The sequence below is a fragment of the Desmodus rotundus genome, chromosome 12 (genome assembly GCF_022682495.2).
Source record: "Desmodus rotundus isolate HL8 chromosome 12, HLdesRot8A.1, whole genome shotgun sequence".
Classification (NCBI taxonomy): Eukaryota; Metazoa; Chordata; class Mammalia; order Chiroptera; family Phyllostomidae; genus Desmodus; species Desmodus rotundus.
Window position 1 is genome coordinate 91,857,293 of NC_071398.1, and position 16,537 is coordinate 91,873,829.

The window sequence follows — 16,537 nt, forward strand, 5'->3', positions numbered from 1 at the left end:
ATTTGGCTGCATCCAGCTGGGTTAAACAAAATCGGAGCCAAGGTTGCCCTGCATTGTCCTGGAAGGTGGCCTAACATTAGCAGGATGAAAGAAATGTGAAATTACTCACAATGGGCTAGATTTTCTCCATAGGGAAAGCGCTCGGAGTTACGCAGCGAGACCTTGGCATCAGCCAGGTAAGGTCTTACCAGCTGCATGAAAATCACTCCCAAGCTATTATTTATAATTGTATAGCATCTCACATTTGCAAATTGCCTAGCAATGAATTGAAGCAATTTCTTGTAACAATTCTGAGTGGGAGGTTGAGAATTTTAACCCTTCTTTTACCAAAGCACAAAGATACTGAGACAAATACGCATCAACCATAAAAAAAAAATACCTGGACAGTCTATTTATTTTGGCCACGGCCTGTGGTCTGTGAGTTGGCCTCTGTTAGGATGACCAAATGTTCCCGTTTTTCCAGGATGGAGGGGGTTTCCTGGGACGTGGGACTTTTAGAGCTAAAACTGGGACAGTCCCAGGCAAACCAAGACAGTCAGTCACCCTCTATCCACCCTGAGTGATGTGGCCTGTGCCTGGTGCTGCTTCCCGGCCATTTCTGTCTGCATTTCCTAAGTGAATATGGCTCTATTTGTTTTTACCCTAATCTGTTTCATCTTTCTGTGTCTCAGAAGGCAGAACCTGAAATTGAAGTTTTGTTACCTTCTCCTGGTAGAATCCTTTAACAAAGGAGATTCACCCCTGTTTTTACTACCTGATTGTTCACTAGTGTTCATTTAGGGAGTTCACTGGCCCGCCATTGCCCTTGGACATGCTTTTGGTATTATATGTCCTAAAAATGGCTTCAAGCAAAATGCACATAAGAGAATTTGATTTTATTTTTATATTAAGTAATCGGATTTGAACACCATTCTCTATCTCCCTAGACACAAAGGTCACACTTTCTAGCTGGGATATTTTCTTTGACAGGAGAACATTTAAAGTTATAAAATTCAGATGGCCACCAGGATAGATGTAAAGAAATCATTTACCTCTGGCTAAGAAATCCTCGAGTCAAACTCAGCTCCTGTGAGAGTCACAGACTATTTTATCACCATTCAAGAGGCAAGCAAAGGGCCATGCATGCCACATTGTTAAGAGTAGGACATCATAAACTGGATTAAGTTTTTGTCAGCATCACGGCGTTAAAAATCCAGAAAGGTCTAAGCGAGACGATATAACCGCTGGCAGGACCTACTGATGTGAAGCCTCAGGAGGCAGGTCGGTGGGAGAGGGGGCCCCAAACGCTTTGTGAGTTCCAGGGATGACTACAGATTAGCCTTTATCGGCAGAGCTCTGTGATTAATCCATTCCATTGCCTTCAATGGGAGATAGGATGACCACTTTATAAACGGTCAGGGAAGTATAAAGGTACAAAAAAAGGAATCACAGATACAGAACTGGATTGAGGGACAGGTCGTACAGACAGCTGACTGAGGCATCAATTTCTAATGCATACTTTCAATAATAAAGTGGAAACAGGACACCAGGTAAGTTCGGCACCAGATTTCACATACAACTGGTATAATGTCAAAGTGGCCTTATCCCAGTGAAATAGACCACGTCCTCCAGGGAAAATAAAACACCCCTTTCCCGCCATGTCACCCCCCCACCAGCACTAAGTCATTTTGAAAGGCACTAAATTCTCACCCCCCCTGGGCCCCCTGCCTTTCTTCGTCTGTCATATAGAAAAGCCCACAGTATTGTTCATGCCAAGCACCCACATGCTGGGCTAAGGAAGCCCCTGTTTCAGCCTCTGGGTACCAGGTTGTCTCTGGGGAACTACTCTCCTGAGCGTTCAGGTGTAATGGTAGGAATTGACACCGTGGGCCTCGAGAAAGGTCCTTCAATGTTATAACAGCCCACCCTCTGTCCAGAGGAGACTTCAGATCGCCTTGAAGCGTGTTTGTTCTGTCTTGCCTGGCCCCTGTAATTGTGTGCGGGCATCTGTTGACCTGGGGCAAGGACAACGTAGATCTCTTTGTGATCTCCAAGAGCCCATCGAGATACTACTTTATCTTTTTTTTAAGAGTTTTATTTATCTATTTATTTTTAGAGAGAGCAGAAGGGAGGGAGAATGACAGGGAGAAGAACATCGATGTGAGAGAGAAACATGGAACCAAACCCACAACCTAGGCATGTGTCCTGACCAGGAATCATACTGACGACCTTTCATTTTGTGGGACAATGTTCAGCCCACTGAGCCACACCGGTCAGGGCGACACTACTTTTTCTTAAGGGTATTTAGGTCCTGGCTCAGAGCCCAGGCCATCAGCCCCAAATCCTCCTTTTGTCCTGGTGAGTTTCCCTTTTAGGGCATTCTGTCCTCTGGTGTGTTGGTTCATCAAGCCACCTCAGCAGGTCCAAATGTATTGCCTGAGGCCTGGCTTTGACGACCACAGGAGCCTCCTTTGCCCTGGAACCTTGACTATGCTCTGGTCAGCATATGGCCTACCGAGGAAGGCCCTCTGGATGTAGCTGCCCTGGCCAGGCACCAAGGGTGTGAACTTACCACTGAGCCAGGGGTCCATTGCACCAAACCAGCAAGGCCCTCAGTGCAGAGCAGACAAGTTCCGTTGAATGGTGCAGTGCCATCCTTGGACAATCCCTACTGGCCTGCGCAGGCCATGTGTCTGCCTCTAAATTAATGGCAGTGGTTGGAATGGTGATATCCTTGGATTGGTCAACTTGGATCACCTAGTCCCCAACACAACTAGGACAGGGATGGAGCACTGTGCTTGTGCAATTGACAGACTCAGCAGGACCTGAGGGGGTGGGGCGGGACAAGACCCCAAAGAAATGAAGGGGCGTGTTGTCCAAACAAAAGGGGGACCATGTCTGGGTGAACTAGCCTGTCAGTGCTCTCTCAGCACACTCTAGGTGTTTTTATAAGACCCCCCCACTTCATGTAGAAGCAAAAGATTGACGACAAGATGATGTATTTCCCTTTGCACCATGTAAAAGATTAACGTGGTTTAATGCAACCTACTTGGAACATTAGTCTATTGACCTCCTAGCGGGAACACAGTCTAGCTTTTCTTTAAAAATATAGTCCAGTCGGAAAATAATATAGTGGAAACCAAATTCCTTTATACTTCTCAACATCAGGTGATTCATGGAAAGGACATTCGAAGAAAATAAGCAAAGAAAATGGCACAATTTCCACTACACATAGAAGTATCTTTTACCAGGAGGCCACCTACAATCACTATTTTATTAATTTTTTATAAAACCCCAGAGTGGGAAAAGGTAAATATAGAAGTGTGGTATTCATTCTCTCTCCCCCCACCTCCCCACTTCAAACACTCAAGAAAAGCGACAAGCCACAGTGGCACACGAGGAGTGTCCTTGGTTACGATGTGTATTCCGCCATCCCAGCGGTTCAGACGACTGTCAGTTGGAAGAGGAAGAGTGTGAGGTAGAATGGCTCCTTGAAGTCAGTCCAACTTCAAAAACAAGGTTTTAGCATGAGACCTGCAGGTCAGCCAGGCTGTCAGAGAGCTCCCTGTGTCCCCACCTCGTCTGGTCCCACAGCAATAACAACAACAACAACAGCAAGCATGCTGAACATGAGAACATCCCGTGGATTAGCGTGCTGGCGAGAGAGAAGGACCGTGAAATCATTTATAGCAAGGCCCAAACAGAACACCTCATGGCCCAGCAGGAGGGATGGGAGTCCTTCGGAGCATCTCAGGAATCACTGGAATAGAATGAAATGGAACACCGAGCCCCAGCTCCAAAGAAGAGCTCAACATTGCATCGTCACAATGGGTGAGAAATGTGATTTCTTGATTTGAATAAATAAAGCATACCAACAAAGAAGTTAGCCTTTGGAATTAGAAGTTGTAAGAGTAAACACATTGAATTGGAAGTAAAAAAAATTTTTTTTTCTGAGCAGGGCTTGGGAGAGAAGAGGCACACTGATGCCTGAGTCACTCACAAAATATATGTCCTCTCAGCCAGCCCCCTATAGCCTTCATCAGTGTTTTCCATTTGTCCAGTGGTTTTAGGTAAACAGCATGCTGCAATGTTGTAAAGCAGGTAATTTAAGTCTGTCTTTACCCTCCCGGTGTCCAGGGCACCACCAGCCTGGGAGGGAAGAGTGTGACCTTGGTCCTTTCACATGAGGGTGAGTGGGCTGCAGTCATAACCTAAGAATGTCAACACTGTCACCTTAACTCTAAATAGTAAATGAAAGACCTTGACCCTATAAAATAGAATTCTAGGTAAAGAGGAGTGGACACAGCCCTTTCCAAGCCTCCCAGAATCACATCCTACCTGTTCCTAAAAGTGTTGTTAAGAGAATCTTGTCATTTTTAGGGCATGTAGACTCCGGGGAAAGAACTAATTCCTATTTTTTACTGCCAACAAGTTTCCTCTGTTTTCGGATGAAAGGACAGCCGAGGACTAGGCTATAGAAAGAGGGTGGCTCATTTGAAGGAGAGGCTGGGGGCAAAATGGCCCGGATGCTACCCCAGAAGCAGAGGTGGTCTCCCGGTAGTCACTCTCTGAGTTGGGTTTTTCTGCTCTTCCTCAATCCCTGCCATGGCGCTGGTCTCAGTTTCCTGTGCTTCTCTCCTTCGGGCTGCAAGAATCCAGAATTGACTCTCACCCAAACCTCTTAACACCCCGACGCCAGTGCTGCCCCCTCCAGTCCAGGCTCCAACCACCGTCTGTGTCCACCACTGTCATCTGATTACTTAGCTGGTCGTAGCCTCACAACCTGTCTCCAGCGTTGAAAACTTCAATCTAAAGATTATTAATCAGCAACTTTTTTGCATAAGGTCCCATTCAGTCAAGTAGACAAAATAACATAAGAAACCACTATATTCCCGTCACCCATATTCAATAATTATCAAAGGTTTGCCATATTTACTTGATGTATCCCCCCATTTTTAAAAAAGTTTTTTATTTGCTGAAGTCCCTTAAAGCACATCCCAGACATCATTTTCTTTCACCTCTGAGTCTCTCCAAACAGTGACTTTTGAAAACATAACCACAACGCCATCATCACACCCACCCAAATTAACAACAGTACTTAGTTAGGTCTCACAAATACCCAGTCTGTAATTAACTTTCCCTTATCGTCTCTACAGTTTCTTTTTACAGCTGGTTTGTTTGAATCGGGACCCAAACAATATCCCCACATTGCGTGTGGTTATCATTTACACATTTAAAATTAATTTTCCTGTCCCTGAGTGGTTTCGCTTTGATCTCATTTTTAAAAAGTAACCCAAATAGCACGCCTTGGTGTACATGATTATAATGCTTAGGGCTGCTGTTTCAGTTTCTGTTACTGTTGTTTGTTTTTTTCATTGAGATGACACCTGGTGGGGTGTGTGTGTGTGTGTGTGTGTGTGTGTGTGGTGGGGTGGAGGGGGGTGTTAAGATATTGGCATCTGAGGAAGCAAATGGCACTGGATTGTCTGCAGATGAGAGACAAAAATAATAATTATAGCTAGCAAGTATTCAATGCCTAGTATGTGCCAGCCATTGTTCTAAATGCTTCACATGTAATTATCTCATCTTTTTAAAGGTAGCTGCGTTGGGAGATTTTAGGATGGTGCTGGAACAGGAAGAAAGTGCTGCCTTTTTTGGTTGGGTGAAGATTACCTAAATGGGTCACAGAGCCTGTGCGTGTGTCAGGTGAACGAGCATGGGTGGATGCAAAATACTCTGAAGACTGGCTAAATTATCTTCTCCACTCCCAAATATAAAATAATATAAAGGGAGTGTTTTCACTGCCAAAAACTATTCTTGGGAGATGGGAGGGAGGAGTAGATTCCTGGTGGCCCTTTCATCCTTTGTTCTGGACAGGTGTCCTTCTTTCTCTCCCCCAGTTCCATCTTGTGTCTGAAGTCATATGTGCTACCATCTCCATCAGTGATTGGTCACTGGTGGTGGTGACAGAAGGCTGGCTGGAATTACTTAGTCCGTGAGTAAGTGGGACTGTTGTTCAACAATATAGTAATTTTGGTTTCTAAGCCCTTCAGTGGGATCACTGGCAATACTGCAAAACTTGGACTTATTAAATAGTTTTCTACACTTAAGGTGCTCTTGAGTCTGACCTTGAAAAGTGAGGGTACATGTAGCTGAAGGTGGTGCTGAGGACTCCAGGTGGAAGCACCATGGGAGATGGGCCTAAGCACAGGGAAACTTCTGGGCTTGAGGTGAGTCAGGGGCAGGGATTCCCAGGGGACCTGACTATTGGGGCATCGTGAGGATAAAGTCAGGGACGGGCGTTTGGTGCTCAGGAAAGCTGGGGCTGGACACTGGAATCTAGTCTATGATACCAATGTACAGTTCAGGCAGCCCAAGGTCAAGTGCCTGCTTAAATTAGAATCCCAGGCATATAATCCCAAAACTAAGCTAGCAGAAGAGGTTAAGATGAGGCATAAAACCAAGGTGACCTCAATCAACATAGAACAGTCCCTCTGGGTAAATCTGTCTTCCTTTGGGCCTCCATTGGAGATCTGAGGGCCTAATGTGGCAGAAGGACCTAGAGGCATTGCTCTCTGCACCTAGTGTGCCACCTCCAGGACTGTCCTTGTGGGTGGCAGTCATTTCCTGGGCCTTTCCCAGCCCGACTTCTCTTGCTGTGAGTGTTCACACAGAGCTGAGTACGTCTGTGTGGCAGGCGAGTAAACACAAGGGAAGAATTGTTTCTCTTGGCCAGTTCCTGGTAGTCTTTATTAACCAGGAAATAAAACAAGAATTCATTGTTGATGCAAAATATTTGAGTGTAAACTTCCACCATTTACTGCAGCCCTAGTTACACTATTCATCTGGCCTTTGAGAAAATACTTGGTTAAGATGCATAAATGTTACTGTCTTATTTTCTGCCTTGGGAAACAAATCCGTATAGAGATCCACCACCAAAGTAAGTCGGAATTTAAATCAAATGGGTTTGCGCACCTAATGACCCCCTTGGGTGGTAGAAATGGGTAATGATAGTTTAGTTCATGGAAACCCCAGCGGCCAGGTTCCAAACAGTCTCAGCGGGGAAACCCAAGTCTTTTTCTTCTGGAAATTCTCAATAATATGTTTTCAAAGCAGCTGATAAAACAGTTAATTATAGTGAGGTGTTTGGGCTCCTCTGTAACATACACTTTCTTGTAGTCTATGATTGGAGTTTCTTGTCAGGTACCCTGAGCAGAACTAGCTAATGCTACCATATATATTTTTTTCTTTGGGGGAAAACCTCCTTAAATTACCACATAGGTAGAACTTCAGATAAAAAAGCTAAATCTAGCATAAAGAGAGTTCAGGTAATTTTCACCAGAAGTTTGGAGAGCTAAGTACCACTCTAGCTCCATTTTTCCAAAGCCCAGATCTTCTTTCTGTAGTGGAAGTTGCTTGGAATGATCCTGGAGCTCTTAGCTCGTCAAGAAAGGATCTTTCCACCTCCTTCGGAAATGTGGGTCATAAAGAAATAAGCAGTGAAAGAACTCAGAGCTCTGGCATTATCCTTGATTTGAAATGAGCAGAATCAGTTCTTAGTGCTCTTGGTAGAAATTGATTCTCCATCCCACACAATGATGAAGGGTTGATTCAGTTCCATACAGGCTCATATATCCAACTGCTTACTCAACACCTCCATTTGGAAGTCGAACGGTCATCTCAAACACGTCCCAAACTAGACGTCCAGTCTCTGTGCACCCCGCCTCCTGCCTCTCACTGCAAACCTGCCTCCACTGCACTTGCCCCATCTGGCAACTTACCCTTCCGGTGGTGCAAGCCAGAAACATCTTTGCTATTTCTGGGGCAGTGAATCTTACTGGCTCCTGCCTGACTTTTTTTTCTCTCGTTGGCTTTTACATACCTAGGAAGTTAAAGTTGAAAAGGACCTTGCAAGTCACAAGTCTTACCCTTTGTTTCACAAATAAGACGACTCAGGTCCAAAGAAGATAAATGACTTGCTTAAAGCAAAGCTAGGGACAGGGTGAAACCCAGGTGTGTTCTGCTCTCTGTGCAGACCTCTCTTTGGCAGGGTTACTCTTTGAAAGGCTTTGTGACAAGCTGGATGGACTTCTGGGTCCTGGTTTGCATGTAAAGCTGGTGGGCAACGCTGGTGATGTCAAGTGGCACCTTCAGGAGGCTAGTGGCTGTCATCACCACTGCGTGATGCTGCACAGATCTGGATCTACATCACGTGGCGAAACGCAGGCATGGGATGGGGAGAGGCGGCACTGGTGCAGTGTCCCGACGTCCCAGCTTAGAGGATCCAAAGACAGCAGGGGACAGGCTGGACACTGGCTGAGCACCTGACCAGCTCTCGGCTGCAGAAAGAGGCTGATGTGCCACCACTGGTGTTTGTGGAGTGTGAGGTCGCGGGCACCAGTCTCCAGTCTCAGACGCATTTTCATATAAAAGGGAGATCCTAAGGCCCTTTAAACTGTCCAGAGGATTGCTGCTGCCATTGGCTGGGAGCAGACAAGGACGTGGAATCCACAACCACAATGCTGAGGACATTTCTGTTAAGCCAGACACAGGACACGGGCTATGCTTGAGGTTCAGATTTGTAAGAGACATTGAGATGAAGCAGTGTGGGTTGGGGGGCTGGGAATCTCTCAGATCAAGTCCTGATGGTGGGAATGGAGCAAATGCCTGATTGGCCTACATTTGATGGGAGTTTGCCCTTCTGCCCACTCCTTTTCAAAAGTCCTGGAAAGGCTTCCAACAGATTCCTGTTCTTAAGTTGATTCAAACTTTAACACCGACCCCCATCTTGGAGTAGTTTTAGAAGCAATCTCCTCTGCGCTTCTGTATGACATGGACCATGCCAATAAACCAGGCTCTAAAAGCTACTTCTCTACGGTATGATAGGGCAATGTTTCAACTTGGAGCCTTGAGGCTTGTGAGATGCCCTCACTGCACAGGGCAGACGCTCAATAAACATTTAAGTACTCCTTGAAAAAACTATTTTCTCATCCGAACTGGAAGCTTATCAAAAGCATGGCCTTTTTGTTGTTGTTGTTGTTGTTGTTAATCTTTTAAAAGTTCATCTCTTGTGCTCACTTATGGAAAACTCTTAGGTCAACGCTGAGCATGCGATAGATATTGTGTATGGTTGTTGGCTAGATGAATGGATTAGAGGAGCAGAAGAAGCAGGAAGGATCTACAGTCTCATTCTTATGGGTCTCTCAGTATTCCCTGGCTGTGTCCTCCCCCCCCCCCCACCTCAGGACCTCACACCATCACACACACACTCAACGCACACCCTCGGCCATCCACCCTGGCCCTGGCACCAGTGAGGGCCACCTGAGTGCGTTTTCTATATGGATGCACCCAAGACTGGAGCCCTGCCAAATAATTGCTTTCCAGGAAACATACGGCTCTGTTCGCTTTTGTAATGCAGCCAAAGTGTTGTGCCAACGAACTCCGTGCAAGGATGGATCTCACTCTTCATGTCACTCTATCAGAAAACTCTGCCACTGGGCCATTTGCCCATTAATTAAATTGCCTCGTGTGGATGGAAGGGTGGGGAAAGGAGCTGGGCAAGCTGTCTGTTCCCTGCTTAAGTGGATTTATATTAAATTTTGAAGGGGATTGTAATTCTTCTTTCTTTCTTGAGGTTGAAACCATTTTATGCATAGACACCAGAAAAGAAATGTGATTATATGTGATTTTCTTTTTCTATTGTATTATTCTTACTGCTGTTTATTGTTCGGATGTCTTCATTAAAAAAAGGAAAAGAGAAAAAAAGATCTTCCTTCAAAACGAAGGCTGGTTCTTATTCCAGAATGATTAGAGGCAAGGTCCCTGGCTCTTAGGAACCATTCGAAGTTTCAACATTGACTTACCCTCCCCAAGCCAAGGTGTCTGTTCTGAAAATGGTTATCACAGTATCTGCCCTGCCCCTCTCAGGAGGTTCCTTTGAATAGTAGTCCATCTGGACTCTCCTTAAAAAAAACTATATGCATGTAATGGCTTATTTTTTAATATGCTAAGAATGTGGCCCTTTGATTCTTTTCAAGAAACTGCTGAGCTTGGTAATGACCATTATATTATAAGATAGACCAGAAGCCAGGTCAAGGGCCTAAGACTCCTGTGTAGAGAACACCCAAGGAAAATGGCAATGGGAAGGCAAGGAGGCATTACAGTGCCCCCAAGTGGCAACTTGGGCATGACGCCTGGGAGGCAGAGGGAGTGGATGATGAGCCTGCTAGCGTGACCTGTAGTGAGAAAAGGAAACAATCTAATACTCATCTCTCACAGGAACATTTAAATACCATAAAGAAAAACAAACAAAAAAAACCTAACCGACCTCATGCAGTTAAATGTGGTCCAACTTGCTGGCTTCCCTCTGAAGGCCTGCCACTTTGTATTCAATTCGCTGCTCTGAACACAATGAAGTGTTTATATTCCATTAAGAAACCTCAAAAAAGACCAAGCAAACCTTGGACCTTTAGAGTTAGCAGGAAAGCTTTTAAAAGCTTCTCACAAGCTATCATTTGTGCATTCGAAAAACCATTAGGACTTCTTCCTTTGGAAATACTTGTGTTTTTTTTAGCTTCTGATTTTAAACATTAATATTTTCTTACTATGACCCTTATCCTCAAGAACAAATTTCCCACGCCTCAGCAGACAATGCAATCGATTTCTGAGATGCTGAGATGTGGACTGGATTTTTAACAGTGAAGTGAGATATCTTTCTATGTGGATGAAATATAGTGATGAGAGGAAATTTGGAGACAGGAGTTGGAAGAGTGAAAAAGTGAGACACATAAGCATATTGAATACTTAGAAATGCAGTGGAATCACGAGGGCTTGGGGAGGGCCTCGTGCCTGGGAAGGGTATTTGCCAGTTGGGTGGTGGAGATATCAGGGGACCAGATGGAATCGCAGGTGGAAAACATCTCCTCTTCACTCCCACTGCTCTCCAGAAATGGAGACTTGGGCAGACCCCCAAGAGGCATCGTGCGGTGGCTGGCAAAGGCACTCGAACTCCGAGGCTTGGGTTTGACCCCAGCTCTGTCACCAGCTGCACAAGCGTGTGCAGCCAGTGTCTTCCGGAGCCCTGGGAGCAAAATTCCAGCTAATTCACATTAAGTTCCACAATCTCCTATTGAACAAGACCAATACCCTCTTCTCTATGCAATAAGCCTGATTTTACTGAATTTATGAATTGAATGGGCCTTCCAAGTTCTTTGCAAAGGAGAAAGAATCTATGTGTAGATGTAAAGAGTGTAGGCTCTGGAGCTAGACTGCCAGGGTTCAAATGCCAGCCTCACGCCTACTGGTTAGGTGGCCTCTCATGGCCTTTTAAAGCCTCAGTTTCTTCATCTGTAAACTGGGAATAATAATCATTTCTATCTCAGGAAGATGAAATGCAATGATACATATCTTTCTTTTTAAAGCGTAATTAATTGCTTTTATTCCTAATCACTAAAGTATACATGAACACAATATAAAACTTGGATATTTTTTAAAAGCACAGAAATAACCATTTGTTAATTATCTGGTATATAACAATACTTAAGTATATAAATAAATGTGTATATTTAAAAAACTGAACTTATATTATGTACAGTCCTATAACCTACTTTTTCCCTCTCAACAATATGTTGTGAACATTGTGAAATTTGTACTTTGAAAACATGATGTTTAATTTCTTTATACATTTTATGGATGAATATGCAATAATTTAACAAATGCTGTATTGTCAAATATTTAAATTATTTCCAGTTTTTTTCCTATTGTAAGTTGTAATGCTTACTTCTTAAGGATAAAAATTCCAGTGGAGAAAGATATAAACATTTTAAGGCTTTTGATCCATGTTGCCAGATTTCCCATTAGAGAAGTGGTACTAATTTATATTCCCCTGGTGGTTTTTGAATGTCACTTCTCTGAACATTATAAAAATGTTTGCCAACTGGATAGGTGAAAATGAGATGCCATGAGTTATTTTGCATTTTTGATGTCTAGGGAATTTGAATATTTTAAATATGCGTATATTGATCATGTATTTCTTTTTTGGTGACTTATCTATTCGTGAGTTCTTTGACCATTTTATTGACGTTTCATTCTTTCCTTAATTTGTAAGGGCCCTTATCTGTGTGATATGAACCCTTCACTATATATGTTGTAAAGTTGGCCAGAGGGTTAAAACCTTCCTCTCCCAGTTCTCATGGCAGGTGAAAATAAGTGGAAGACGTGCAATACAAAACTGTGCACGTAGTAGGACAGCAGTTTTATTTTTTAAAACACATAAAAATGAAGTAAAATACTATAAGGAACCCTATAAAAAAGTTAAAAATTTTCCTTTTCTTATTTTCTAACTTTTTGCAATGAACACATTTAAATTACAATGGTTGCATACTTTTTCTCCCAACTAGACTACACGTTCCTAGGGAACAGAGATACCTACACTTCACTTGTTCCCTGCAATGGTTGACAAGTATTTGTCAAATAAGTAAATCAGTGAACTAATATTTTTGTTTGTATTCTCAGTGATATATTCCTATGTTACTTCCACTGTGGTCTTGGCTAGCCAACTTGGGAAGCAGGGGAATTAATTTGGTTAAGAATAGAAGTGAAGAATAAACTGACAGTGATCAGAGGGGAGAGGAGAGGGGGATAAGGGGAAAGAAAGGGAAGGGTCAAGTCAGGGGAGAACAATGGGGGGAAATGGGGACAACTGTAATTGAACAACAATAAAAAATTTAAAAAATAGAAACTAAATTTAGAAGAGGCAGCTGGTGGTGCTCAGGTTATATCTACAGGAAGCAACCTTGAAAGTTCTCAATAAACATTATCCATTAACTCCCTCTCCCCCCCAAGCCTTATCTGAGGCTTTTTCGGGGGGTATAGGACTCCATTGATACTAGCAAGATACAGGAATGTGTCATAATCTCACTCATATCCCACTGTGACAAAATCCCACTCAAATACAAATTTCCTGGTCTGCTTTTAAATAAGAGATCAGCCTCACAGCTGTTATTGCGATGGCTAAGGATGAAAAAGAGTCAGGACTTCAGACTTGTGGATATGAGATCCCAGCACCTAGAGACAGGATTAGAGGGCGGTGGGTGGAGAAAGAGATGCTTGGGTGAAACACTGCCCCTTGGGGCCACACTGCAACGTGGCTTTGCCCTCCCACCACCGGGGAGAAAGGGGATTTCGGGGATTACTTTGAATCCAGGCTTGTTAGCAGTGCAGCCAATGGGATACCATCACTGTGTGAGGAGGCCCAGACAGCTGTCGCAGGGCTGATCGGGGTTGTTTGCAGTTGCGTCTCCTGTCAATGGGCAAAGGCAACTGTTAAGGGATATTGAAAAGTAGCTGAGAAACAACAGTTCACCTAGTAAAGCTGGGGGTCACTGTTGCCTTGCCTCAAAGGAAAATGAGTTAAAAGTTCAGCTCTTTGGAGATAAGCTCCACTTGGGGACAGTGACCTATTGGGTGTTTAGCGCCTGTCCCGCTTCAGGCAGCAGAGCCAGGCATGCGGAGGTTGGTGCATCCACTTTGCCCAGAGGAGATGTAATCACGGCCGCCTGAATAACGGCCCTTTTGACAAAGCGCGCTGTGCCATTCTTACTGATCAGCCTTCCAAAAAGAGCAGAGTGGTGGGGAGGCGAGGTGGGGCCAGTTGAACCCAGACACCTTCACAGGCGGATGGGGACTTGCCAAAGTGCTCCATTCTCCCAGGAGGGGCCTTGTCTATCCAACCGCAGTTCTGAAGGTGTCCAGTATGGTTGCCTGATACTTCTCCTGCTCAGCTCCCCTCCATATTCTCTTCTCCTTCTCTGCCTACACCCTCCCCTCAACACCTCCCTCTATAGGACTTTCTGGAACACCCTCTATTTCCTTACGTTATTTGAAAACAATGTTATATAGTCATGTAAATCGGTATATTCAGCTGCTGTATTTGGGGTATAGCAGAAAAAGTCTTGTGTCTCTGGGCAGAAGAGACTTAGAAAAAATCTTACCCCATCATCTGTCAGGTAATTTGTCTTTTAAATACTTTCTTCCATGGAGAAAATTCCAAATGACAGGAAAAAGAGAAATGGGCCATTTAGAAAATACAGTAGTGGTATAATAGTATTTTCTTGGGATATTAATTAATAATCCTCTAATTGCTAAATGGAAGTCACTTACAATGATATATATCAAAATTACTTTTTAAAGAGAAAGCTTTGCCCGTGTCTCATCTCCACCTCTACGATTCCTTTAAGCATTCTAGAAAAAATCTGCAGTTCACAAAGGACTTTGCATATATTTTCTCCTTTGGTCATTGTGGCATGACCACAAACGATGGCATTTCCCCCTCCTTTTTGGTGCCCAGACAGGTGAGGTGACTTGGTGAAGGTCACCCAGCTCCCTGCTGCTCAGTTTTGGTCACCACGAGCTCCCTGCATGTCCACAGTGGCTCCATGCTGCCTTCTGGGGTTTAAAACAAAACGGAAAACAATGTATTACCCTTGGCTCTGTTGTGTGGCTAGCTTATACTTGACTTAGCTTTGCACCTAGACACCCTTTGAAATGTGATTCTGAGCTGGGAAAAGGGCTATTTTAATACACCCAACTGGAGGCTTCGCTGGATTTTTCCTAGTATGTGCCTGTGACTAAGAGAACACAAAGTGGTTGTCCCTTCTGCACTCCGGTAACCTTGGTTTTGCTACAGTCCTGCAGTGAGAATTAATTTCCTTTCTAAATGCACTGGAAATGTATGGTAACCATTCGGGAGATGTAGGTAGGTTAAAAATTGCTTTTTAAAAGAGGATAAATCAAGGAGAACTTCCCGTCAGTTTTGAGTGAGAGGCAGCTGATATTCCTCAACAGAAAATACTAGAAAAACAAAAACATCTCCAATAGAAAATACCAGAAAAGCAAAAAATCTTCCTGCTATGTCTTAGAGGTAGAACTGCTTCAGTTCTGGCTGGGGGACCCACAAGATAACCCCCCACCATTGATACATACTTGGAAATTCAGGAACACACGCAAGTATGTACCAGAAATCTCAGCACTCTCGATCCTCGGGAAATGCACCTTAAAACGCACACACCTCCCCCACACCAACTGCTGATGTGGCAGGACTCAGACATGTGTGCAGGTAATGTTACCGGGATTAATTTCCACATGGAGACATTCCCTGGCTCCAAAGAGCTTTCAAGCATTTTCAAACGGCAGAAAAGTTTGTGATCAATTATGACAAAGCCAAAATAATTGCTTGACACTGTGCTTAGTAAGAAAGGTAAGGTTGGACCAGGTTATTGTTGACATTTCCCAAAGAACAGACTCCTGTCCAACAGCATTCACTAAATGGAGTTTCCAGCAAACGAGGGTGAGAATGTCGTCAAGGTTCAAGTTCACATCGGGCTCAGGAATTCTCACGTCCTCAGTGTCGCTGAGCACTGACATCACAGGCATGTGTTTTCTCTATTGAGGATTTGGGTCTCGCTTTATTTTTGCGGTTTTTTAAAAAAGAAAAGATAATAGCCTGTTGTGTGCCCACTATTATGTGGCAACTGTCAAGAAAGCCCAGGGGATGACTCATTGTCCTTTGAGCACATCCGTGGCATTCCTGCCCCCGTCCTTGGCTCCTGCCCCTCTCCTCTCCATGCCCTTGCCCCGCCTGGCCTGCCGAGAAAGGCTACGTGCCTGAGAGCCTCAAGTCCAGCCAAACCACTCGTCTTCTTTCCCAGGCCAGTGCTGCCTCCCTCCCCCGAACTCCTGGAGCCCTTACTGCCTGCCCGATACATTTGCAACTTGACATATCCTCTCTCAGATGGATAATTACCTTTTATGTCCCGTCTCGAGAAACGGGCTGCAATTCCCACCGGTGCAGGCACATCTTTCCTCCTTGTTTTTCTTTCTTGAAAAATACAATTTCCCTGATAGCATGCCTCGGGCTCGATGGACGCTCAGAACCCCCTCTTGATGGGTTCATGAACCCTGATCTCTTAGTGCTTGGGGGTGGACTGTGTAGGGGTTTGGGTAACAGAGCCGTCCCCTATCAGCCTTCCCTGGTTTAAGGTGTCGGTGGACTGTGGACTCATGCTGTTACAGCGCCTCAAGGGCAAGGTCAGGGAGGAGAAACACAGTGTTTACTTCATAACTCTGTCTGAATGTGTGCTCTCCCCTCTATGGCTGGCTGTCAGCGCAACCGGTGGCAAGAACATAATGAAGAATTATGAGGATGCAGGGGGGCTGAGTTCCTGGCTTAATGGAGTGCCCAGCGCCACTCCAAGAAGGCCAGGGAGACAGAAGGGAGAAAAGACAGCTTTGGGTGGGGGAGGAGGGTCCCTCCTTCTGTCCCCCTCCGGCAGTGGGAGAAGACACCTGGGAGATTCAGCACCAGACTCAGCCACCCTGCTGTGGCCTTTTTTAGGGGGTTCGATTAACTGAGGCTTTTTCCATAGGAGAGCTGACAAAGCAGAGGAATTGGGAGGAGGGGAGTGGAGGGAGATAGCAGAAAGTTACTTCGAGGAGCAAGTGAGGAGAAACAATCCCATAGAGATACCATAGTGGATGTGACAATTACCCCCGGAGAGGG

At 44.6% G+C, this 16,537-nt stretch overlaps 1 long non-coding RNA gene across 1 annotated transcript; it reads right to left on the reverse strand.

Annotated features, from left to right (window-relative positions):
* Positions 1-12,945: 12,945 nt before the first annotated feature.
* LOC123478433 (uncharacterized) lies at positions 12,946-16,011 on the reverse strand. The gene is made up of 3 exons (XR_006653637.2): positions 15,782-16,011; positions 13,173-13,279; positions 12,946-13,044 (listed from the first exon to the last, which is right to left on the reverse strand). It is a non-coding gene; the product is annotated as an uncharacterized lncRNA (long non-coding RNA).
* Between the last annotated feature and the right edge of the window lie 526 nt (positions 16,012-16,537).